This window comes from Hyperolius riggenbachi, chromosome 4 (genome assembly GCF_040937935.1).
Source record: "Hyperolius riggenbachi isolate aHypRig1 chromosome 4, aHypRig1.pri, whole genome shotgun sequence".
Classification (NCBI taxonomy): domain Eukaryota; kingdom Metazoa; phylum Chordata; class Amphibia; order Anura; family Hyperoliidae; genus Hyperolius; species Hyperolius riggenbachi.
The window spans coordinates 9,458,284-9,480,002 of record NC_090649.1 but is presented as its reverse complement, the minus strand read 5'-3'; the positions used below and the strand labels follow the sequence as shown (position 1 = coordinate 9,480,002).

The following is a 21,719-nucleotide window of genomic DNA, read 5'->3' as shown; positions in this document are numbered from 1 at the left end:
GCTTATTTGCCTACTTTGCTAGATGTAAGCAGTGGGACACATGGTGATACTGCTTACAGACTTCAATTCAAGACTTCAGAAAGATCATGTGCCCCCCTGGATGATGCTGGTGCAACACACACAGCAAAGGACAGCAATTTGAAGTCTGGAAGATTCCAGGGCAAGGGTGGGAAGGATGAAAAGCTAGGTGGCCATGCAACCATTCCTGCTAACCCAAAGCTTACTTGTGCCCTACAACACATTGGCTTAAGACTTGACCAAATCCAATGCTCCAATATGGGGAAGCTTCTCTGTTTGCTGTTTTTTTTTTTTTTTTTTTTTTAAGTGCGGTGTCACAGTTCACCCATCTCTTCAACTACAAGAACGGCCCAGGAGTAGTCTTAGCTACCCTAATATGTACGTTACAGCAGGGCCCTTATTACACTTTCTCTTACAGGGCAATGGAAACCGTTTTGCCCATGCGATAAAGCAAGGTGCAAAAATGAATTCATGCCTAGCAGAGGATGGTTTCGATCCATCGACCTCTGGGTTATGGGCCCAGCACGCTTCCGCTGCGCCACTCTGCTTCTGTTTGTATTCAACCTTCAAGTTTAAGAAGGGTACATTAGTTGAAATAGTTACACTACTATCTATGTTACAGCAAGGCCCTAATGACACTTTCTCTTAAGGGGCTATGGCCGACAATTGGCCCATATGGTAAGCAAGGTATAAAAACCAACGTACACCTAGCAGAGGATGGTTTCGATCCATCGACCTCTGGGTTATGGGCCCAGCACGCTTCCGCTGCGCCACTCTGCTGCCATACAGTGAATGCTTCATTGTGGGAAAAAGTGGCGTTAAACTTCTTGGAGCAGACTTACTTCCTCACTCCACAAGACACACATACATCCCCATAAAATCATTTAGCAACAACTGCAGGCACAGTCTCTGTGGCGCAATCGGTTAGCGCGTTCGGCTGTTAACCGAAAGGTTGGTGGTTCAAGCCCACCCAGGGACGGCCTTTCCTTTTGTGTTCAACAGTTGTCCGAAGAGAACCCCAGATAGCCATGTAGATTCATTTGAGACACGTTGGAATCTCATTCACGTTCATGAAAAGGGTGAGCAGCATCAAGTTCATGTCTTAGTGATACAACAGACATCCCTGGCAGTGTCTGTGACCAAATGAAGTTTTCTGTACCCCAGAAGCAGCAGTAAAGTATTAGCCGGGGATCGAACCCAAAGCCTGGCGACGGCTGTCAAGCCAAAGAAAGGCAGTTCAAGCCCACCCAAGGACAGGCTCGCCTTAGTGCCTTGCTAGCTATTTGTTTAGAACATTATAGAGTGTCTGCATTAAGTGTTGACCATTTAGAAAGAACTTTAAGCTGGCGTAGAGTCTGCTGCACCGGAATGGAACCTCTCCAGAGACTGAGCAGGTGCAGGATGTCCTAACTGTTCAGAGATCTTGTCTTGGTCTTGTCTTCCATGGAATTGTAGGGTGCCAAAAGCAAGCTCACATGCGTTGGCCGGGAATCGAACCCGGGTCAACTGCTTGGAAGGCAGCTATGCTCACCACTATACCACCAACGCTACATGCTGAAACTCGCCTAGCATGTACCATTGCAATATACCCAAGAGAAAAATGAGCTTGCTTATTTGCCTACTTTGCTAGATGTAAGCAGTGGGACACATGGTGATACTGCTTACAGACTTCAATTCAAGACTTCAGAAAGATCATGTGCCCCCCTGGATGATGCTGGTGCAACACACACAGCAAAGGACAGCAATTTGAAGTCTGGAAGATTCCAGGGCAAGGGTGGGAAGGATGAAAAGCTAGGTGGCCATGCAACCATTCCTGCTAACCCAAAGCTTACTTGTGCCCTACAACACATTGGCTTAAGACTTGACCAAATCCAATGCTCCAATATGGGGAAGCTTCTCTGTTTGCTGTTTTTTTTTTTTTTTTTTTTTTTAAGTGCGGTGTCACAGTTCACCCATCTCTTCAACTACAAGAACGGCCCAGGAGTAGTCTTAGCTACCCTAATATGTACGTTACAGCAGGGCCCTTATTACACTTTCTCTTACAGGGCAATGGAAACCGTTTTGCCCATGCGATAAAGCAAGGTGCAAAAATGAATTCATGCCTAGCAGAGGATGGTTTCGATCCATCGACCTCTGGGTTATGGGCCCAGCACGCTTCCGCTGCGCCACTCTGCTTCTGTTTGTATTCAACCTTCAAGTTTAAGAAGGGTACATTAGTTGAAATAGTTACACTACTATCTATGTTACAGCAAGGCCCTAATGACACTTTCTCTTAAGGGGCTATGGCCGACAATTGGCCCATATGGTAAGCAAGGTATAAAAACCAACGTACACCTAGCAGAGGATGGTTTCGATCCATCGACCTCTGGGTTATGGGCCCAGCACGCTTCCGCTGCGCCACTCTGCTGCCATACAGTGAATGCTTCATTGTGGGAAAAAGTGGCGTTAAACTTCTTGGAGCAGACTTACTTCCTCACTCCACAAGACACACATACATCCCCATAAAATCATTTAGCAACAACTGCAGGCACAGTCTCTGTGGCGCAATCGGTTAGCGCGTTCGGCTGTTAACCGAAAGGTTGGTGGTTCAAGCCCACCCAGGGACGGCCTTTCCTTTTGTGTTCAACAGTTGTCCGAAGAGAACCCCAGATAGCCATGTAGATTCATTTGAGACACGTTGGAATCTCATTCACGTTCATGAAAAGGGTGAGCAGCATCAAGTTCATGTCTTAGTGATACAACAGACATCCCTGGCAGTGTCTATGACCAAATGAAGTTTTCTGTACCCCAGAAGCAGCAGTAAAGTATTAGCTGGGGATCGAACCCAAAGCCTGGCGACGGCTGTCAAGCCAAAGAAAGGCAGTTCAAGCCCACCCAAGGACAGGCTCGCCTTAGTGCCTTGCTAGCTATTTGTTTAGAACATTATAGAGTGTCTGCATTAAGTGTTGACCATTTAGAAAGAACTTTAAGCTGGCGTAGAGTCTGCTGCACCGGAATGGAACCTCTCCAGAGACTGAGCAGGTGCAGGATGTCCTAACTGTTCAGAGATCTTGTCTTGGTCTTGTCTTCCATGGAATTGTAGGGTGCCAAAAGCAAGCTCACATGCGTTGGCCGGTAATCAAACCCGGGTCAACTGCTTGGAAGGCAGCTATGCTCACCACTATACCACCAACGCTACATGCTGAAACTCGCCTAGCATGTACCATTGCAATATACCCAAGAGAAAAATGAGCTTGCTTATTTGCCTACTTTGCTAGATGTAAGCAGTGGGACACATGGTGATACTGCTTACAGACTTCAATTCAAGACTTCAGAAAGATCATGTGCCCCCCTGGATGATGCTGGTGCAACACACACAGCAAAGGACAGCAATTTGAAGTCTGGAAGATTCCAGGGCAAGGGTGGGAAGGATGAAAAGCTAGGTGGCCATGCAACCATTCCTGCTAACCCAAAGCTTACTTGTGCCCTACAACACATTGGCTTAAGACTTGACCAAATCCAATGCTCCAATATGGGGAAGCTTCTCTGTTTACTGTTTTTTTTTTTTTTTTTTTTTGTTGAAGTGCGGTGTCACAGTTCACCCATCTCTTCAACTACAAGAACGGCCCAGGAGTAGTCTTAGCTACCCTAATATGTACGTTACAGCAGGGCCCTTATTACACTTTCTCTTACAGGGCAATGGAAACCGTTTTGCCCATGCGATAAAGCAAGGTGCAAAAATGAATTCATGCCTAGCAGAGGATGGTTTCGATCCATCGACCTCTGGGTTATGGGCCCAGCACGCTTCCGCTGCGCCACTCTGCTTCTGTTTGTATTCAACCTTCAAGTTTAAGAAGGGTACATTAGTTGAAATAGTTACACTACTATATATGTTACAGCAAGGCCCTAATGACACTTTCTCTTAAGGGGCTATGGCCGACAATTGGCCCATATGGTAAGCAAGGTATAAAAACCAACGTACACCTAGCAGAGGATGGTTTCGATCCATCGACCTCTGGGTTATGGGCCCAGCACGCTTCCGCTGCGCCACTCTGCTGCCATACAGTGAATGCTTCATTGTGGGAAAAAGTGGCGTTAAACTTCTTGGAGCAGACTTACTTCCTCACTCCACAAGACACACATACATCCCCATAAAATCATTTAGCAACAACTGCAGGCACAGTCTCTGTGGCGCAATCGGTTAGCGCGTTTGGCTGTTAACCGAAAGGTTGGTGGTTCAAGCCCACCCAGGGACGGCCTTTCCTTTTGTGTTCAACAGTTGTCCGAAGAGAACCCCAGATAGCCATTTAGATTCATTTGAGACACGTTGGAATCTCATTCACGTTCATGAAAAGGGTGAGCAGCATCAAGTTCATGTCTTAGTGATACAACAGACATCCCTGGCAGTGTCTGTGACCAAATGAAGTTTTCTGTACCCCAGAAGCAGCAGTAAAGTATTAGCCGGGGATCGAACCCAAAGCCTGGCGACGGCTGTCAAGCCAAAGAAAGGCAGTTCAAGCCCACCCAAGGACAGGCTCGCCTTAGTGCCTTGCTAGCTATTTGTTTAGAACATTATAGAGTGTCTGCATTAAGTGTTGACCATTTAGAAAGAACTTTAAGCTGGCGTAGAGTCTGCTGCACCGGAATGGAACCTCTCCAGAGACTGAGCAGGTGCAGGATGTCCTAACTGTTCAGAGATCTTGTCTTGGTCTTGTCTTCCATGGAATTGTAGGGTGCCAAAAGCAAGCTCACATGCGTTGGCCGGGAATCAAACCCGGGTCAACTGCTTGGAAGGCAGCTATGCTCACCACTATACCACCAACGCTACATGCTGAAACTCGCCTAGCATGTACCATTGCAATATACCCAAGAGAAAAATGAGCTTGCTTATTTGCCTACTTTGCTAGATGTAAGCAGTGGGACACATGGTGATACTGCTTACAGACTTCAATTCAAGACTTCAGAAAGATCATGTGCCCCCCTGGATGATGCTGGTGCAACACACACAGCAAAGGACAGCAATTTGAAGTCTGGAAGATTCCAGGGCAAGGGTGGGAAGGATGAAAAGCTAGGTGGCCATGCAACCATTCCTGCTAACCCAAAGCTTACTTGTGCCCTACAACACATTGGCTTAAGACTTGACCAAATCCAATGCTCCAATATGGGGAAGCTTCTCTGTTTGCTGTTTTTTTTTTTTTTTTTTAAGTGCGGTGTCACAGTTCACCCATCTCTTCAACTACAAGAACGGCCCAGGAGTAGTCTTAGCTACCCTAATATGTACGTTACAGCAGGGCCCTTATTACACTTTCTCTTACAGGGCAATGGAAACCGTTTTGCCCATGCGATAAAGCAAGGTGCAAAAATGAATTCATGCCTAGCAGAGGATGGTTTCGATCCATCGACCTCTGGGTTATGGGCCCAGCACGCTTCCGCTGCGCCACTCTGCTTCTGTTTGTATTCAACCTTCAAGTTTAAGAAGGGTACATTAGTTGAAATAGTTACACTACTATATATGTTACAGCAAGGCCCTAATGACACTTTCTCTTAAGGGGCTATGGCCGACAATTGGCCCATATGGTAAGCAAGGTATAAAAACCAACATACACCTAGCAGAGGATGGTTTCGATCCATCGACCTCTGGGTTATGGGCCCAGCACGCTTCCGCTGCGCCACTCTGCTGCCATACAGTGAATGCTTCATTGTGGGAAAAAGTGGCGTTAAACTTCTTGGAGCAGACTTACTTCCTCACTCCACAAGACACACATACATCCCCATAAAATCATTTAGCAACAACTGCAGGCACAGTCTCTGTGGCGCAATCGGTTAGCGCGTTTGGCTGTTAACCGAAAGGTTGGTGGTTCAAGCCCACCCAGGGACGGCCTTTCCTTTTGTGTTCAACAGTTGTCCGAAGAGAACCCCAGATAGCCATTTAGATTCATTTGAGACACGTTGGAATCTCATTCACGTTCATGAAAAGGGTGAGCAGCATCAAGTTCATGTCTTAGTGATACAACAGACATCCCTGGCAGTGTCTGTGACCAAATGAAGTTTTCTGTACCCCAGAAGCAGCAGTAAAGTATTAGCCGGGGATCGAACCCAAAGCCTGGCGACGGCTGTCAAGCCAAAGAAAGGCAGTTCAAGCCCACCCAAGGACAGGCTCGCCTTAGTGCCTTGCTAGCTATTTGTTTAGAACATTATAGAGTGTCTGCATTAAGTGTTGACCATTTAGAAAGAACTTTAAGCTGGCGTAGAGTCTGCTGCACCGGAATGGAACCTCTCCAGAGACTGAGCAGGTGCAGGATGTCCTAACTGTTCAGAGATCTTGTCTTGGTCTTGTCTTCCATGGAATTGTAGGGTGCCAAAAGCAAGCTCACATGCGTTGGCCGGGAATCAAACCCGGGTCAACTGCTTGGAAGGCAGCTATGCTCACCACTATACCACCAACGCTACATGCTGAAACTCGCCTAGCATGTACCATTGCAATATACCCAAGAGAAAAATGAGCTTGCTTATTTGCCTACTTTGCTAGATGTAAGCAGTGGGACACATGGTGATACTGCTTACAGACTTCAATTCAAGACTTCAGAAAGATCATGTGCCCCCCTGGATGATGCTGGTGCAACACACACAGCAAAGGACAGCAATTTGAAGTCTGGAAGATTCCAGGGCAAGGGTGGGAAGGATGAAAAGCTAGGTGGCCATGCAACCATTCCTGCTAACCCAAAGCTTACTTGTGCCCTACAACACATTGGCTTAAGACTTGACCAAATCCAATGCTCCAATATGGGGAAGCTTCTCTGTTTGCTGTTTTTTTTTTTTTTTTTTAAGTGCGGTGTCACAGTTCACCCATCTCTTCAACTACAAGAACGGCCCAGGAGTAGTCTTAGCTACCCTAATATGTACGTTACAGCAGGGCCCTTATTACACTTTCTCTTACAGGGCAATGGAAACCGTTTTGCCCATGCGATAAAGCAAGGTGCAAAAATGAATTCATGCCTAGCAGAGGATGGTTTCGATCCATCGACCTCTGGGTTATGGGCCCAGCACGCTTCCGCTGCGCCACTCTGCTTCTGTTTGTATTCAACCTTCAAGTTTAAGAAGGGTACATTAGTTGAAATAGTTACACTACTATCTATGTTACAGCAAGGCCCTAATGACACTTTCTCTTAAGGGGCTATGGCCGACAATTGGCCCATATGGTAAGCAAGGTATAAAAACCAACGAACACCTAGCAGAGGATGGTTTCGATCCATCGACCTCTGGGTTATGGGCCCAGCACGCTTCCGCTGCGCCACTCTGCTGCCATACAGTGAATGCTTCATTGTGGGAAAAAGTGGCGTTAAACTTCTTGGAGCAGACTTACTTCCTCACTCCACAAGACACACATACATCCCCATAAAATCATTTAGCAACAACTGCAGGCACAGTCTCTGTGGCGCAATCGGTTAGCGCGTTCGGCTGTTAACCGAAAGGTTGGTGGTTCAAGCCCACCCAGGGACGGCCTTTCCTTTTGTGTTCAACAGTTGTCCGAAGAGAACCCCAGATAGCCATGTAGATTCATTTGAGACACGTTGGAATCTCATTCACGTTCATGAAAAGGGTGAGCAGCATCAAGTTCATGTCTTAGTGATACAACAGACATCCCTGGCAGTGTCTGTGACCAAATGAAGTTTTCTGTATCCCAGAAGCAGCAGTAAAGTATTAGCCGGGGATCGAACCCTAAGCCTGGCGACGGCTGTCAAGCCAAAGAAAGGCAGTTCAAGCCCACCCAAGGACAGGCTCGCCTTAGTGCCTTGCTAGCTATTTGTTTAGAACATTATAGAGTGTCTGCATTAAGTGTTGACCATTTAGAAAGAACTTTAAGCTGGCGTAGAGTCTGCTGCACCGGAATGGAACCTCTCCAGAGACTGAGCAGGTGCAGGATGTCCTAACTGTTCAGAGATCTTGTCTTGGTCTTGTCTTCCATGGAATTGTAGGGTGCCAAAAGCAAGCTCACATGCGTTGGCCGGGAATCGAACCCGGGTCAACTGCTTGGAAGGCAGCTATGCTCACCACTATACCACCAACGCTACATGCTGAAACTTGCCTAGCATGTACCATTGCAATATACCCAAGAGAAAAATGAGCTTGCTTATTTGCCTACTTTGCTAGATGTAAGCAGTGGGACACATGGTGATACTGCTTACAGACTTCAATTCAAGACTTCAGAAAGATCATGTGCCCCCCTGGATGATGCTGGTGCAACACACACAGCAAAGGACAGCAATTTGAAGTCTGGAAGATTCCAGGGCAAGGGTGGGAAGGATGAAAAGCTAGGTGGCCATGCAACCATTCCTGCTAACCCAAAGCTTACTTGTGCCCTACAACACATTGGCTTAAGACTTGACCAAATCCAATGCTCCAATATGGGGAAGCTTCTCTGTTTGTTGTTTTTTTTTTTTTTTTTTTTTTTTTTTAAGTGCGGTGTCACAGTTCACCCATCTCTTCAACTACAAGAACGGCCCAGGAGTAGTCTTAGCTACCCTAATATGTACGTTACAGCAGGGCCCTTATTACACTTTCTCTTACAGGGCAATGGAAACCGTTTTGCCCATGCGATAAAGCAAGGTGCAAAAATGAATTCATGCCTAGCAGAGGATGGTTTCGATCCATCGACCTCTGGGTTATGGGCCCAGCACGCTTCCGCTGCGCCACTCTGCTGCCATACAGTGAATGCTTCATTGTGGGAAAAAGTGGCGTTAAACTTCTTGGAGCAGACTTACTTCCTCACTCCACAAGACACACATACATCCCCATAAAATCATTTAGCAACAACTGCAGGCACAGTCTCTGTGGCGCAATCGGTTAGCGCGTTCGGCTGTTAACCGAAAGGTTGGTGGTTCAAGCCCACCCAGGGACGGCCTTTCCTTTTGTGTTCAACAGTTGTCCGAAGAGAACCCCAGATAGCCATGTAGATTCATTTGAGACACGTTGGAATCTCATTCACGTTCATGAAAAGGGTGAGCAGCATCAAGTTCATGTCTTAGTGATACAACAGACATCCCTGGCAGTGTCTGTGACCAAATGAAGTTTTCTGTACCCCAGAAGCAGCAGTAAAGTATTAGCCGGGGATCGAACCCAAAGCCTGGCGACGGCTGTCAAGCCAAAGAAAGGCAGTTCAAGCCCACCCAAGGACAGGCTCGCCTTAGTGCCTTGCTAGCTATTTGTTTAGAACATTATAGAGTGTCTGCATTAAGTGTTGACCATTTAGAAAGAACTTTAAGCTGGCGTAGAGTCTGCTGCACCGGAATGGAACCTCTCCAGAGACTGAGCAGGTGCAGGATGTCCTAACTGTTCAGAGATCTAGTCTTGGTCTTGTCTTCCATGGAATTGTAGGGTGCCAAAAGCAAGCTCACATGCGTTGGCCGGGAATCAAACCCGGGTCAACTGCTTGGAAGGCAGCTATGCTCACCACTATACCACCAACGCTACATGCTGAAACTCGCCTAGCATGTACCATTGCAATATACCCAAGAGAAAAATGAGCTTGCTTATTTGCCTACTTTGCTAGATGTAAGCAGTGGGACACATGGTGATACTGCTTACAGACTTCAATTCAAGACTTCAGAAAGATCATGTGCCCCCCTGGATGATGCTGGTGCAACACACACAGCAAAGGACAGCAATTTGAAGTCTGGAAGATTCCAGGGCAAGGGTGGGAAGGATGAAAAGCTAGGTGGCCATGCAACCATTCCTGCTAACCCAAAGCTTACTTGTGCCCTACAACACATTGGCTTAAGACTTGACCAAATCCAATGCTCCAATATGGGGAAGCTTCTCTGTTTGCTGTTTTTTTTTTTTTTTTTTTTAAGTGCGGTGTCACAGTTCACCCATCTCTTCAACTACAAGAACGGCCCAGGAGTAGTCTTAGCTACCCTAATATGTACGTTACAGCAGGGCCCTTATTACACTTTCTCTTACAGGGCAATGGAAACCGTTTTGCCCATGCGATAAAGCAAGGTGCAAAAATGAATTCATGCCTAGCAGAGGATGGTTTCGATCCATCGACCTCTGGGTTATGGGCCCAGCACGCTTCCGCTGCGCCACTCTGCTGCCATACAGTGAATGCTTCATTGTGGGAAAAAGTGGCGTTAAACTTCTTGGAGCAGACTTACTTCCTCACTCCACAAGACACACATACATCCCCATAAAATCATTTAGCAACAACTGCAGGCACAGTCTCTGTGGCGCAATCGGTTAGCGCGTTCGGCTGTTAACCGAAAGGTTGGTGGTTCAAGCCCACCCAGGGACGGCCTTTCCTTTTGTGTTCAACAGTTGTCCGAAGAGAACCCCAGATAGCCATGTAGATTCATTTGAGACACGTTGGAATCTCATTCACGTTCATGAAAAGGGTGAGCAGCATCAAGTTCATGTCTTAGTGATACAACAGACATCCCTGGCAGTGTCTGTGACCAAATGAAGTTTTCTGTACCCCAGAAGCAGCAGTAAAGTATTAGCCGGGGATCGAACCCAAAGCCTGGCGACGGCTGTCAAGCCAAAGAAAGGCAGTTCAAGCCCACCCAAGGACAGGCTCGCCTTAGTGCCTTGCTAGCTATTTGTTTAGAACATTATAGAGTGTCTGCATTAAGTGTTGACCATTTAGAAAGAACTTTAAGCTGGCGTAGAGTCTGCTGCACCGGAATGGAACCTCTCCAGAGACTGAGCAGGTGCAGGATGTCCTAACTGTTCAGAGATCTAGTCTTGGTCTTGTCTTCCATGGAATTGTAGGGTGCCAAAAGCAAGCTCACATGCGTTGGCCGGGAATCAAACCCGGGTCAACTGCTTGGAAGGCAGCTATGCTCACCACTATACCACCAACGCTACATGCTGAAACTCGCCTAGCATGTACCATTGCAATATACCCAAGAGAAAAATGAGCTTGCTTATTTGCCTACTTTGCTAGATGTAAGCAGTGGGACACATGGTGATACTGCTTACAGACTTCAATTCAAGACTTCAGAAAGATCATGTGCCCCCCTGGATGATGCTGGTGCAACACACACAGCAAAGGACAGCAATTTGAAGTCTGGAAGATTCCAGGGCAAGGGTGGGAAGGATGAAAAGCTAGGTGGCCATGCAACCATTCCTGCTAACCCAAAGCTTACTTGTGCCCTACAACACATTGGCTTAAGACTTGACCAAATCCAATGCTCCAATATGGGGAAGCTTCTCTGTTTGCTGTTTTTTTTTTTTTTTTTTTTAAGTGCGGTGTCACAGTTCACCCATCTCTTCAACTACAAGAACGGCCCAGGAGTAGTCTTAGCTACCCTAATATGTACGTTACAGCAGGGCCCTTATTACACTTTCTCTTACAGGGCAATGGAAACCGTTTTGCCCATGCGATAAAGCAAGGTGCAAAAATGAATTCATGCCTAGCAGAGGATGGTTTCGATCCATCGACCTCTGGGTTATGGGCCCAGCACGCTTCCGCTGCGCCACTCTGCTTCTGTTTGTATTCAACCTTCAAGTTTAAGAAGGGTACATTAGTTGAAATAGTTACACTACTATCTATGTTACAGCAAGGCCCTAATGACACTTTCTCTTAAGGGGCTATGGCCGACAATTGGCCCATATGGTAAGCAAGGTATAAAAACCAACGTACACCTAGCAGAGGATGGTTTCGATCCATCGACCTCTGGGTTATGGGCCCAGCACGCTTCCACTGCGCCACTCTGCTGCCATACAGTGAATGCTTCATTGTGGGAAAAAGTGGCGTTAAACTTCTTGGAGCAGACTTACTTCCTCACTCCACAAGACACACATACATCCCCATAAAATCATTTAGCAACAACTGCAGGCACAGTCTCTGTGGCGCAATCGGTTAGCGCGTTCGGCTGTTAACCGAAAGGTTGGTGGTTCAAGCCCACCCAGGGACGGCCTTTCCTTTTGTGTTCAACAGTTGTCCGAAGAGAACCCCAGATAGCCATGTAGATTCATTTGAGACACGTTGGAATCTCATTCACGTTCATGAAAAGGGTGAGCAGCATCAAGTTCATGTCTTAGTGATACAACAGACATCCCTGGCAGTGTCTGTGACCAAATGAAGTTTTCTGTATCCCAGAAGCAGCAGTAAAGTATTAGCCGGGGATCGAACCCTAAGCCTGGCGACGGCTGTCAAGCCAAAGAAAGGCAGTTCAAGCCCACCCAAGGACAGGCTCGCCTTAGTGCCTTGCTAGCTATTTGTTTAGAACATTATAGAGTGTCTGCATTAAGTGTTGACCATTTAGAAAGAACTTTAAGCTGGCGTAGAGTCTGCTGCACCGGAATGGAACCTCTCCAGAGACTGAGCAGGTGCAGGATGTCCTAACTGTTCAGAGATCTTGTCTTGGTCTTGTCTTCCATGGAATTGTAGGGTGCCAAAAGCAAGCTCACATGCGTTGGCCGGTAATCAAACCCGGGTCAACTGCTTGGAAGGCAGCTATGCTCACCACTATACCACCAACGCTACATGCTGAAACTCGCCTAGCATGTACCATTGCAATATACCCAAGAGAAAAATGAGCTTGCTTATTTGCCTACTTTGCTAGATGTAAGCAGTGGGACACATGGTGATACTGCTTACAGACTTCAATTCAAGACTTCAGAAAGATCATGTGCCCCCCTGGATGATGCTGGTGCAACACACACAGCAAAGGACAGCAATTTGAAGTCTGGAAGATTCCAGGGCAAGGGTGGGAAGGATGAAAAGCTAGGTGGCCATGCAACCATTCCTGCTAACCCAAAGCTTACTTGTGCCCTACAACACATTGGCTTAAGACTTGACCAAATCCAATGCTCCAATATGGGGAAGCTTCTCTGTTTGCTGTTTTTTTTTTGTTTTTTTTTTTGTTGAAGTGCGGTGTCACAGTTCACCCATCTCTTCAACTACAAGAACGGCCCAGGAGTAGTCTTAGCTACCCTAATATGTACGTTACAGCAGGGCCCTTATTACACTTTCTCTTACAGGGCAATGGAAACCGTTTTGCCCATGCGATAAAGCAAGGTGCAAAAATGAATTCATGCCTAGCAGAGGATGGTTTCGATCCATCGACCTCTGGGTTATGTGCCCAGCACGCTTCCGCTGCGCCACTCTGCTTCTGTTTGTATTCAACCTTCAAGTTTAAGAAGGGTACATTAGTTGAAATAGTTACACTACTATCTATGTTACAGCAAGGCCCTAATGACACTTTCTCTTAAGGGGCTATGGCCGACAATTGGCCCATATGGTAAGCAAGGTATAAAAACCAACGTACACCTAGCAGAGGATGGTTTCGATCCATCGACCTCTGGGTTATGGGCCCAGCACGCTTCCGCTGCGCCACTCTGCTGCCATACAGTGAATGCTTCATTGTGGGAAAAAGTGGCGTTAAACTTCTTGGAGCAGACTTACTTCCTCACTCCACAAGACACACATACATCCCCATAAAATCATTTAGCAACAACTGCAGGCACAGTCTCTGTGGCGCAATCGGTTAGCGCGTTCGGCTGTTAACCGAAAGGTTGGTGGTTCAAGCCCACCCAGGGACGGCCTTTCCTTTTGTGTTCAACAGTTGTCCGAAGAGAACCCCAGATAGCCATGTAGATTCATTTGAGACACGTTGGAATCTCATTCACGTTCATGAAAAGGGTGAGCAGCATCAAGTTCATGTCTTAGTGATACAACAGACATCCCTGGCAGTGTCTGTGACCAAATGAAGTTTTCTGTACCCCAGAAGCAGCAGTAAAGTATTAGCCGGGGATCGAACCCAAAGCCTGGCGACGGCTGTCAAGCCAAAGAAAGGCAGTTCAAGCCCACCCAAGGACAGGCTCGCCTTAGTGCCTTGCTAGCTATTTGTTTAGAACATTATAGAGTGTCTGCATTAAGTGTTGACCATTTAGAAAGAACTTTAAGCTGGCGTAGAGTCTGCTGCACCGGAATGGAACCTCTCCAGAGACTGAGCAGGTGCAGGATGTCCTAACTGTTCAGAGATCTTGTCTTGGTCTTGTCTTCCATGGAATTGTAGGGTGCCAAAAGCAAGCTCACATGCGTTGGCCGGGAATCAAACCCGGGTCAACTGCTTGGAAGGCAGCTATGCTCACCACTATACCACCAACGCTACATGCTGAAACTCGCCTAGCATGTACCATTGCAATATACCCAAGAGAAAAATGAGCTTGCTTATTTGCCTACTTTGCTAGATGTAAGCAGTGGGACACATGGTGATACTGCTTACAGACTTCAATTCAAGACTTCAGAAAGATCATGTGCCCCCCTGGATGATGCTGGTGCAACACACACAGCAAAGGACAGCAATTTGAAGTCTGGAAGATTCCAGGGCAAGGGTGGGAAGGATGAAAAGCTAGGTGGCCATGCAACCATTCCTGCTAACCCAAAGCTTACTTGTGCCCTACAACACATTGGCTTAAGACTTGACCAAATCCAATGCTCCAATATGGGGAAGCTTCTCTGTTTGCTGTTTTTTTTTTTTTTTTTTTAAGTGCGGTGTCACAGTTCACCCATCTCTTCAACTACAAGAACGGCCCAGGAGTAGTCTTAGCTACCCTAATATGTACGTTACAGCAGGGCCCTTATTACACTTTCTCTTACAGGGCAATGGAAACCGTTTTGCCCATGCGATAAAGCAAGGTGCAAAAATGAATTCATGCCTAGCAGAGGATGGTTTCGATCCATCGACCTCTGGGTTATGGGCCCAGCACGCTTCCGCTGCGCCACTCTGCTTCTGTTTGTATTCAACCTTCAAGTTTAAGAAGGGTACATTAGTTGAAATAGTTACACTACTATCTATGTTACAGCAAGGCCCTAATGACACTTTCTCTTAAGGGGCTATGGCCGACAATTGGCCCATATGGTAAGCAAGGTATAAAAACCAACGTACACCTAGCAGAGGATGGTTTCGATCCATCGACCTCTGGGTTATGGGCCCAGCACGCTTCCGCTGCGCCACTCTGCTGCCATACAGTGAATGCTTCATTGTGGGAAAAAGTGGCGTTAAACTTCTTGGAGCAGACTTACTTCCTCACTCCACAAGACACACATACATCCCCATAAAATCATTTAGCAACAACTGCAGGCACAGTCTCTGTGGCGCAATCGGTTAGCGCGTTCGGCTGTTAACCGAAAGGTTGGTGGTTCAAGCCCACCCAGGGACGGCCTTTCCTTTTGTGTTCAACAGTTGTCCGAAGAGAACCCCAGATAGCCATGTAGATTCATTTGAGACACGTTGGAATCTCATTCACGTTCATGAAAAGGGTGAGCAGCATCAAGTTCATGTCTTAGTGATACAACAGACATCCCTGGCAGTGTCTGTGACCAAATGAAGTTTTCTGTATCCCAGAAGCAGCAGTAAAGTATTAGCCGGGGATCGAACCCTAAGCCTGGCGACGGCTGTCAAGCCAAAGAAAGGCAGTTCAAGCCCACCCAAGGACAGGCTCGCCTTAGTGCCTTGCTAGCTATTTGTTTAGAACATTATAGAGTGTCTGCATTAAGTGTTGACCATTTAGAAAGAACTTTAAGCTGGCGTAGAGTCTGCTGCACCGGAATGGAACCTCTCCAGAGACTGAGCAGGTGCAGGATGTCCTAACTGTTCAGAGATCTTGTCTTGGTCTTGTCTTCCATGGAATTGTAGGGTGCCAAAAGCAAGCTCACATGCGTTGGCCGGGAATCGAACCCGGGTCAACTGCTTGGAAGGCAGCTATGCTCACCACTATACCACCAACGCTACATGCTGAAACTCGCCTAGCATGTACCATTGCAATATACCCAAGAGAAAAATGAGCTTGCTTATTTGCCTACTTTGCTAGATGTAAGCAGTGGGACACATGGTGATACTGCTTACAGACTTCAATTCAAGACTTCAGAAAGATCATGTGCCCCCCTGGATGATGCTGGTGCAACACACACAGCAAAGGACAGCAATTTGAAGTCTGGAAGATTCCAGGGCAAGGGTGGGAAGGATGAAAAGCTAGGTGGCCATGCAACCATTCCTGCTAACCCAAAGCTTACTTGTGCCCTACAACACATTGGCTTAAGACTTGACCAAATCCAATGCTCCAATATGGGGAAGCTTCTCTGTTTGTTGTTTTTTTTTTTTTTTTTTTTTTTTTAAGTGCGGTGTCACAGTTCACCCATCTCTTCAACTACAAGAACGGCCCAGGAGTAGTCTTAGCTACCCTAATATGTACGTTACAGCAGGGCCCTTATTACACTTTCTCTTACAGGGCAATGGAAACCGTTTTGCCCATGCGATAAAGCAAGGTGCAAAAATGAATTCATGCCTAGCAGAGGATGGTTTCGATCCATCGACCTCTGGGTTATGGGCCCAGCACGCTTCCGCTGCGCCACTCTGCTTCTGTTTGTATTCAACCTTCAAGTTTAAGAAGGGTACATTAGTTGAAATAGTTACACTACTATATATGTTACAGCAAGGCCCTAATGACACTTTCTCTTAAGGGGCTATGGCCGACAATTGGCCCATATGGTAAGCAAGGTATAAAAACCAACGTACACCTAGCAGAGGATGGTTTCGATCCATCGACCTCTGGGTTATGGGCCCAGCACTCTTCCGCTGCGCCACTCTGCTGCCATACAGTGAATGCTTCATTGTGGGAAAAAGTGGCGTTAAACTTCTTGGAGCAGACTTACTTCCTCACTCCACAAGACACACATACATCCCCATAAAATCATTTAGCAACAACTGCAGGCACAGTCTCTGTTGCGCAATCGGTTAGCGCGTTCGGCTGTTAACCGAAAGGTTGGTGGTTCAAGCCCACCCAGGGACGGCCTTTCCTTTTGTGTTCAACAGTTGTCCGAAGAGAACCCCAGATAGCCATGTAGATTCATTTGAGACACGTTGGAATCTCATTCACGTTCATGAAAAGGGTGAGCAGCATCAAGTTCATGTCTTAGTGATACAACAGACATCCCTGGTAGTGTCTGTGACCAAATGAAGTTTTCTGTACCCCAGAAGCAGCAGTAAAGTATTAGCCGGGGATCGAACCCAAAGCCTGGCGACGGCTGTCAAGCCAAAGAAAGGCAGTTCAAGCCCACCCAAGGACAGGCTCGCCTTAGTGCCTTGCTAGCTATTTGTTTAGAACATTATAGAGTGTCTGCATTAAGTGTTGACCATTTAGAAAGAACTTTAAGCTGGCGTAGAGTCTGCTGCACCGGAATGGAACCTCTCCAGAGACTGAGCAGGTGCAGGATGTCCTAACTGTTCAGAGATCTTGTCTTGGTCTTGTCTTCCATGGAATTGTAGGGTGCCAAAAGCAAGCTCACATGCGTTGGCCGGGAATCGAACCCGGGTCAACTGCTTGGAAGGCAGCTATGCTCACCACTATACCACCAACGCTACATGCTAAAATTTGCCTAGCATGTACCATTGCAATATACCCAAGAGAAAAATGAGCTTGCTTATTTGCCTACTTTGCTAGATGTAAGCAGTGGGACACATGGTGATACTGCTTACAGACTTCAATTCAAGACTTCAGAAAGATCATGTGCCCCCCTGGATGATGCTGGTGCAACACACACAGCAAAGGACAGCAATTTGAAGTCTGGAAGATTCCAGGGCAAGGGTGGGAAGGATGAAAAGCTAGGTGGCCATGCAACCATTCCTGCTAACCCAAAGCTTACTTGTGCCCTACAACACATTGGCTTAAGACTTGACCAAATCCAATGCTCCAATATGGGGAAGCTTCTCTGTTTGCTGTTTTTTTTTTTTTGTTGAAGTGCGGTGTCACAGTTCACCCATCTCTTCAACTACAAGAACGGCCCAGGAGTAGTCTTAGCTACCCTAATATGTACGTTACAGCAGGGCCCTTATTACACTTTCTCTTACAGGGCAATGGAAACCGTTTTGCCCATGCGATAAAGCAAGGTGCAAAAAGGAATTCATGCCTAGCAGAGGATGGTTTCGATCCATCGACCTCTGGGTTATGGGCCCAGCACGCTTCCGCTGCGCCACTCTGCTTCTGTTTGTATTCAACCTTCAAGTTTAAGAAGGGTACATTAGTTGAAATAGTTACACTACCATCTATGTTACAGCAAGGCCCTAATGACACTTTCTCTTAAGGGGCTATGGCCGACAATTGGCCCATATGGTAAGCAAGGTATAAAAACCAACGTACACCTAGCAGAGGATGGTTTCGATCCATCGACCTCTGGGTTATGGGCCCAGCACGCTTCCGCTGCGCCACTCTGCTGCCATACAGTGAATGCTTCATTGTGGGAAAAAGTGGCGTTAAACTTCTTGGAGCAGACTTACTTCCTCACTCCACAAGACACACATACATCCCCATAAAATCATTTAGCAACAACTGCAGGCACAGTGTCTGTGGCGCAATCGGTTAGCGCGTTTGGCTGTTAACTGAAAGGTTGGTGGTTCAAGCCCACCCAGGGACGGCCTTTCCTTTTGTGTTCAACAGTTGTCCAAAGAGAACCCCAGATAGCCATGTAGATTCATTTGAGACACGTTGGAATCTCATTCACGTTCATGAAAAGGGTGAGCAGCATCAAGTTCATGTCTTAGTGATACAACAGACATCCCTGGCAGTGTCTGTGACCAAATGAAGTTTTCTGTACCCCAGAAGCAGCAGTAAAGTATTAGCCGGGGATCGAACCCAAAGCCTGGCGACGGCTGTCAAGCCAAAGAAAGGCAGTTCAAGCCCACCCAAGGACAGGCTCGCTTTAGTGCCTTGCTAGCTATTTGTTTAGAACATTATAGAGTGTCTGCATTAAGTGTTGACCATTTAGAAAGAACTTTAAGCTGGCGTAGAGTCTGCTGCACCGGAATGGAACCTCTCCAGAGACTGAGCAGGTGCAGGATGTCCTAACTGTTCAGAGATCTTGTCTTGGTCTTGTCTTCCATGGAATTGTAGGGTGCCAAAAGCAAGCTCACATGCGTTGGCTGGGAATCGAACCCGGGTCAACTGCTTGGAAGGCAGCTATGCTCACCACTATACCACCAACGCTACATGCTGAAACTCGACTAGCATGTACCATTGCAATATACCCAAGAGAAAAATGAGCTTGCTTATTTGCCTACTTTGCTAGATGTAAGCAGTGGGACACATGGTGATACTGCTTACAGACTTCAATTCAAGACTTCAGAAAGATCATGTGCCCCCCTGGATGATGCTGGTGCAACACACACAGCAAAGGACAGCAATTTGAAGTCTGGAAGATTCCAGGGCAAGGGTGGGAAGGATGAAAAGCTAGGTGGCCATGCAACCATTCCTGCTAACCCAAAGCTTACTTGTGCCCTACAACACATTGGCTTAAGACTTGACCAAATCCAATGCTCCAATATGGGGAAGCTTCTCTGTTTGCTGTTTTTTTTTTTTTTTTTTTTTTTTAAGTGCGGTGTCACAGTTCACCCATCTCTTCAACTACAAGAACGGCCCAGGAGTAGTCTTAGCTATCCTAATATGTACGTTACAGCAGGGCCCTTATTACACTTTCTCTTACAGGGCAATGGAAACCGTTTTGCCCATGCGATAAAACAAGGTGCAAAAATGAATTCATGCCTAGCAGAGGATGGTTTCGATCCATCGACCTCTGGGTTATGGGCCCAGCACTCTTCCGCTGCGCCACTCTGCTGCCATACAGTGAATGCTTCATTGTGGGAAAAAGTGGCGTTAAACTTCTTGGAGCAGACTTACTTCCTCACTCCACAAGACACACATACATCCCCATAAAATCATTTAGCAACAACTGCAGGCACAGTCTCTGTTGCGCAATCGGTTAGCGCGTTCGGCTGTTAACCGAAAGGTTGGTGGTTCAAGCCCACCCAGGGACGGCCTTTCCTTTTGTGTTCAACAGTTGTCCGAAGAGAACCCCAGATAGCCATGTAGATTCATTTGAGACACGTTGGAATCTCATTCACGTTCATGAAAAGGGTGAGCAGCATCAAGTTCATGTCTTAGTGATACAACAGACATCCCTGGTAGTGTCTGTGACCAAATGAAGTTTTCTGTACCCCAGAAGCAGCAGTAAAGTATTAGCCGGGGATCGAACCCAAAGCCTGGCGACGGCTGTCAAGCCAAAGAAAGGCAGTTCAAGCCCACCCAAGGACAGGCTCGCCTTAGTGCCTTGCTAGCTATTTGTTTAGAACATTATAGAGTGTCTGCATTAAGTGTTGACCATTTAGAAAGAACTTTAAGCTGGCGTAGAGTCTGCTGCACCGGAATGGAACCTCTCCAGAGACTGAGCAGGTGCAGGATGTCCTAACTGTTCAGAGATCTTGTCTTGGTCTTGTCTTCCATGGAATTGTAGGGTGCCAAAAGCAAGCTCACATGCGTTGGCCGGGAATCGAACCCGGGTCAACTGCTTGGAAGGCAGCTATGCTCACCACTATACCACCAACGCTACATGCTAAAACTTGCCTAGCATGTACCATTGCAATATACCCAAGAGAAAAATGAGCTTGCTTATTTGCCTACTTTGCTAGATGTAAGCAGTGGGACACATGGTGATACTGCTTACAGACTTCAATTCAAGACTTCAGAAAGATCATGTGCCCCCCTGGATGATGCTGGTGCAACACACACAGCAAAGGACAGCAATTTGAAGTCTGGAAGATTCCAGGGCAAGGGTGGGAAGGATGAAAAGCTAGGTGGCCATGCAACCATTCCTGCTAACCCAAAGCTTACTTGTGCCCTACAACACATTGGCTTAAGACTTGACCAAATCCAATGCTCCAATATGGGGAAGCTTCTCTGTTTGCTGTTTTTTTTTTTTTGTTGAAGTGCGGTGTCACAGTTCACCCATCTCTTCAACTACAAGAACGGCCCAGGAGTAGTCTTAGCTACCCTAATATGTACGTTACAGCAGGGCCCTTATTACACTTTCTCTTACAGGGCAATGGAAACCGTTTTGCCCATGCGATAAAGCAAGGTGCAAAAAGGAATTCATGCCTAGCAGAGGATGGTTTCGATCCATCGACCTCTGGGTTATGGGCCCAGCACGCTTCCGCTGCGCCACTCTGCTTCTGTTTGTATTCAACCTTCAAGTTTAAGAAGGGTACATTAGTTGAAATAGTTACACTACCATCTATGTTACAGCAAGGCCCTAATGACACTTTCTCTTAAGGGGCTATGGCCGACAATTGGCCCATATGGTAAGCAAGGTATAAAAACCAACGTACACCTAGCAGAGGATGGTTTCGATCCATCGACCTCTGGGTTATGGGCCCAGCACGCTTCCGCTGCGCCACTCTGCTGCCATACAGTGAATGCTTCATTGTGGGAAAAAGTGGCGTTAAACTTCTTGGAGCAGACTTACTTCCTCACTCCACAAGACACACATACATCCCCATAAAATCATTTAGCAACAACTGCAGGCACAGTGTCTGTGGCGCAATCGGTTAGCGCGTTTGGCTGTTAACTGAAAGGTTGGTGGTTCAAGCCCACCCAGGGACGGCCTTTCCTTTTGTGTTCAACAGTTGTCCAAAGAGAACCCCAGATAGCCATGTAGATTCATTTGAGACACGTTGGAATCTCATTCACGTTCATGAAAAGGGTGAGCAGCATCAAGTTCATGTCTTAGTGATACAACAGACATCCCTGGCAGTGTCTGTGACCAAATGAAGTTTTCTGTACCCCAGAAGCAGCAGTAAAGTATTAGCCGGGGATCGAACCCAAAGCCTGGCGACGGCTGTCAAGCCAAAGAAAGGCAGTTCAAGCCCACCCAAGGACAGGCTCGCTTT

General features: G+C 46.9%; 24 non-coding genes across 24 annotated transcripts; 12 read left to right on the top strand and 12 right to left on the bottom strand.

Annotated features, from left to right (window-relative positions):
• Window positions 1–923: 923 nt before the first annotated feature.
• TRNAN-GUU (transfer RNA asparagine (anticodon GUU)) lies at window positions 924–997 on the top strand. The gene has a single exon. It is a non-coding gene; the product is annotated as a tRNA-Asn (tRNA).
• A 497-nt stretch (window positions 998–1,494) lies between these two features.
• Window positions 1,495–1,566, bottom strand: TRNAG-UCC (transfer RNA glycine (anticodon UCC)). Its single transcript has one exon. It is a non-coding gene; the product is annotated as a tRNA-Gly (tRNA).
• A 984-nt stretch (window positions 1,567–2,550) lies between these two features.
• Window positions 2,551–2,624, top strand: TRNAN-GUU (transfer RNA asparagine (anticodon GUU)). Its single transcript has one exon. It is a non-coding gene; the product is annotated as a tRNA-Asn (tRNA).
• A 1,555-nt stretch (window positions 2,625–4,179) lies between these two features.
• On the top strand, window positions 4,180–4,253 carry TRNAN-GUU (transfer RNA asparagine (anticodon GUU)). Its single transcript has one exon. It is a non-coding gene; the product is annotated as a tRNA-Asn (tRNA).
• A 497-nt stretch (window positions 4,254–4,750) lies between these two features.
• TRNAG-UCC (transfer RNA glycine (anticodon UCC)) lies at window positions 4,751–4,822 on the bottom strand. The gene has a single exon. It is a non-coding gene; the product is annotated as a tRNA-Gly (tRNA).
• A 979-nt stretch (window positions 4,823–5,801) lies between these two features.
• On the top strand, window positions 5,802–5,875 carry TRNAN-GUU (transfer RNA asparagine (anticodon GUU)). The gene has a single exon. It is a non-coding gene; the product is annotated as a tRNA-Asn (tRNA).
• A 497-nt stretch (window positions 5,876–6,372) lies between these two features.
• Window positions 6,373–6,444, bottom strand: TRNAG-UCC (transfer RNA glycine (anticodon UCC)). The gene has a single exon. It is a non-coding gene; the product is annotated as a tRNA-Gly (tRNA).
• A 979-nt stretch (window positions 6,445–7,423) lies between these two features.
• TRNAN-GUU (transfer RNA asparagine (anticodon GUU)) lies at window positions 7,424–7,497 on the top strand. Its single transcript has one exon. It is a non-coding gene; the product is annotated as a tRNA-Asn (tRNA).
• Window positions 7,498–7,994: 497 nt separating this feature from the next.
• Window positions 7,995–8,066, bottom strand: TRNAG-UCC (transfer RNA glycine (anticodon UCC)). Its single transcript has one exon. It is a non-coding gene; the product is annotated as a tRNA-Gly (tRNA).
• A 756-nt stretch (window positions 8,067–8,822) lies between these two features.
• On the top strand, window positions 8,823–8,896 carry TRNAN-GUU (transfer RNA asparagine (anticodon GUU)). The gene has a single exon. It is a non-coding gene; the product is annotated as a tRNA-Asn (tRNA).
• A 497-nt stretch (window positions 8,897–9,393) lies between these two features.
• TRNAG-UCC (transfer RNA glycine (anticodon UCC)) lies at window positions 9,394–9,465 on the bottom strand. The gene has a single exon. It is a non-coding gene; the product is annotated as a tRNA-Gly (tRNA).
• A 749-nt stretch (window positions 9,466–10,214) lies between these two features.
• TRNAN-GUU (transfer RNA asparagine (anticodon GUU)) lies at window positions 10,215–10,288 on the top strand. Its single transcript has one exon. It is a non-coding gene; the product is annotated as a tRNA-Asn (tRNA).
• A 497-nt stretch (window positions 10,289–10,785) lies between these two features.
• Window positions 10,786–10,857, bottom strand: TRNAG-UCC (transfer RNA glycine (anticodon UCC)). Its single transcript has one exon. It is a non-coding gene; the product is annotated as a tRNA-Gly (tRNA).
• A 784-nt stretch (window positions 10,858–11,641) lies between these two features.
• Window positions 11,642–11,713, bottom strand: TRNAM-CAU (transfer RNA methionine (anticodon CAU)). The gene has a single exon. It is a non-coding gene; the product is annotated as a tRNA-Met (tRNA).
• A 125-nt stretch (window positions 11,714–11,838) lies between these two features.
• Window positions 11,839–11,912, top strand: TRNAN-GUU (transfer RNA asparagine (anticodon GUU)). Its single transcript has one exon. It is a non-coding gene; the product is annotated as a tRNA-Asn (tRNA).
• Window positions 11,913–13,468: 1,556 nt separating this feature from the next.
• On the top strand, window positions 13,469–13,542 carry TRNAN-GUU (transfer RNA asparagine (anticodon GUU)). The gene has a single exon. It is a non-coding gene; the product is annotated as a tRNA-Asn (tRNA).
• A 497-nt stretch (window positions 13,543–14,039) lies between these two features.
• On the bottom strand, window positions 14,040–14,111 carry TRNAG-UCC (transfer RNA glycine (anticodon UCC)). The gene has a single exon. It is a non-coding gene; the product is annotated as a tRNA-Gly (tRNA).
• A 980-nt stretch (window positions 14,112–15,091) lies between these two features.
• On the top strand, window positions 15,092–15,165 carry TRNAN-GUU (transfer RNA asparagine (anticodon GUU)). Its single transcript has one exon. It is a non-coding gene; the product is annotated as a tRNA-Asn (tRNA).
• A 497-nt stretch (window positions 15,166–15,662) lies between these two features.
• TRNAG-UCC (transfer RNA glycine (anticodon UCC)) lies at window positions 15,663–15,734 on the bottom strand. Its single transcript has one exon. It is a non-coding gene; the product is annotated as a tRNA-Gly (tRNA).
• A 986-nt stretch (window positions 15,735–16,720) lies between these two features.
• TRNAN-GUU (transfer RNA asparagine (anticodon GUU)) lies at window positions 16,721–16,794 on the top strand. The gene has a single exon. It is a non-coding gene; the product is annotated as a tRNA-Asn (tRNA).
• Window positions 16,795–17,291: 497 nt separating this feature from the next.
• On the bottom strand, window positions 17,292–17,363 carry TRNAG-UCC (transfer RNA glycine (anticodon UCC)). The gene has a single exon. It is a non-coding gene; the product is annotated as a tRNA-Gly (tRNA).
• Window positions 17,364–18,912: 1,549 nt separating this feature from the next.
• TRNAG-UCC (transfer RNA glycine (anticodon UCC)) lies at window positions 18,913–18,984 on the bottom strand. Its single transcript has one exon. It is a non-coding gene; the product is annotated as a tRNA-Gly (tRNA).
• A 753-nt stretch (window positions 18,985–19,737) lies between these two features.
• Window positions 19,738–19,811, top strand: TRNAN-GUU (transfer RNA asparagine (anticodon GUU)). The gene has a single exon. It is a non-coding gene; the product is annotated as a tRNA-Asn (tRNA).
• A 497-nt stretch (window positions 19,812–20,308) lies between these two features.
• On the bottom strand, window positions 20,309–20,380 carry TRNAG-UCC (transfer RNA glycine (anticodon UCC)). The gene has a single exon. It is a non-coding gene; the product is annotated as a tRNA-Gly (tRNA).
• Window positions 20,381–21,719: the final 1,339 nt, after the last annotated feature.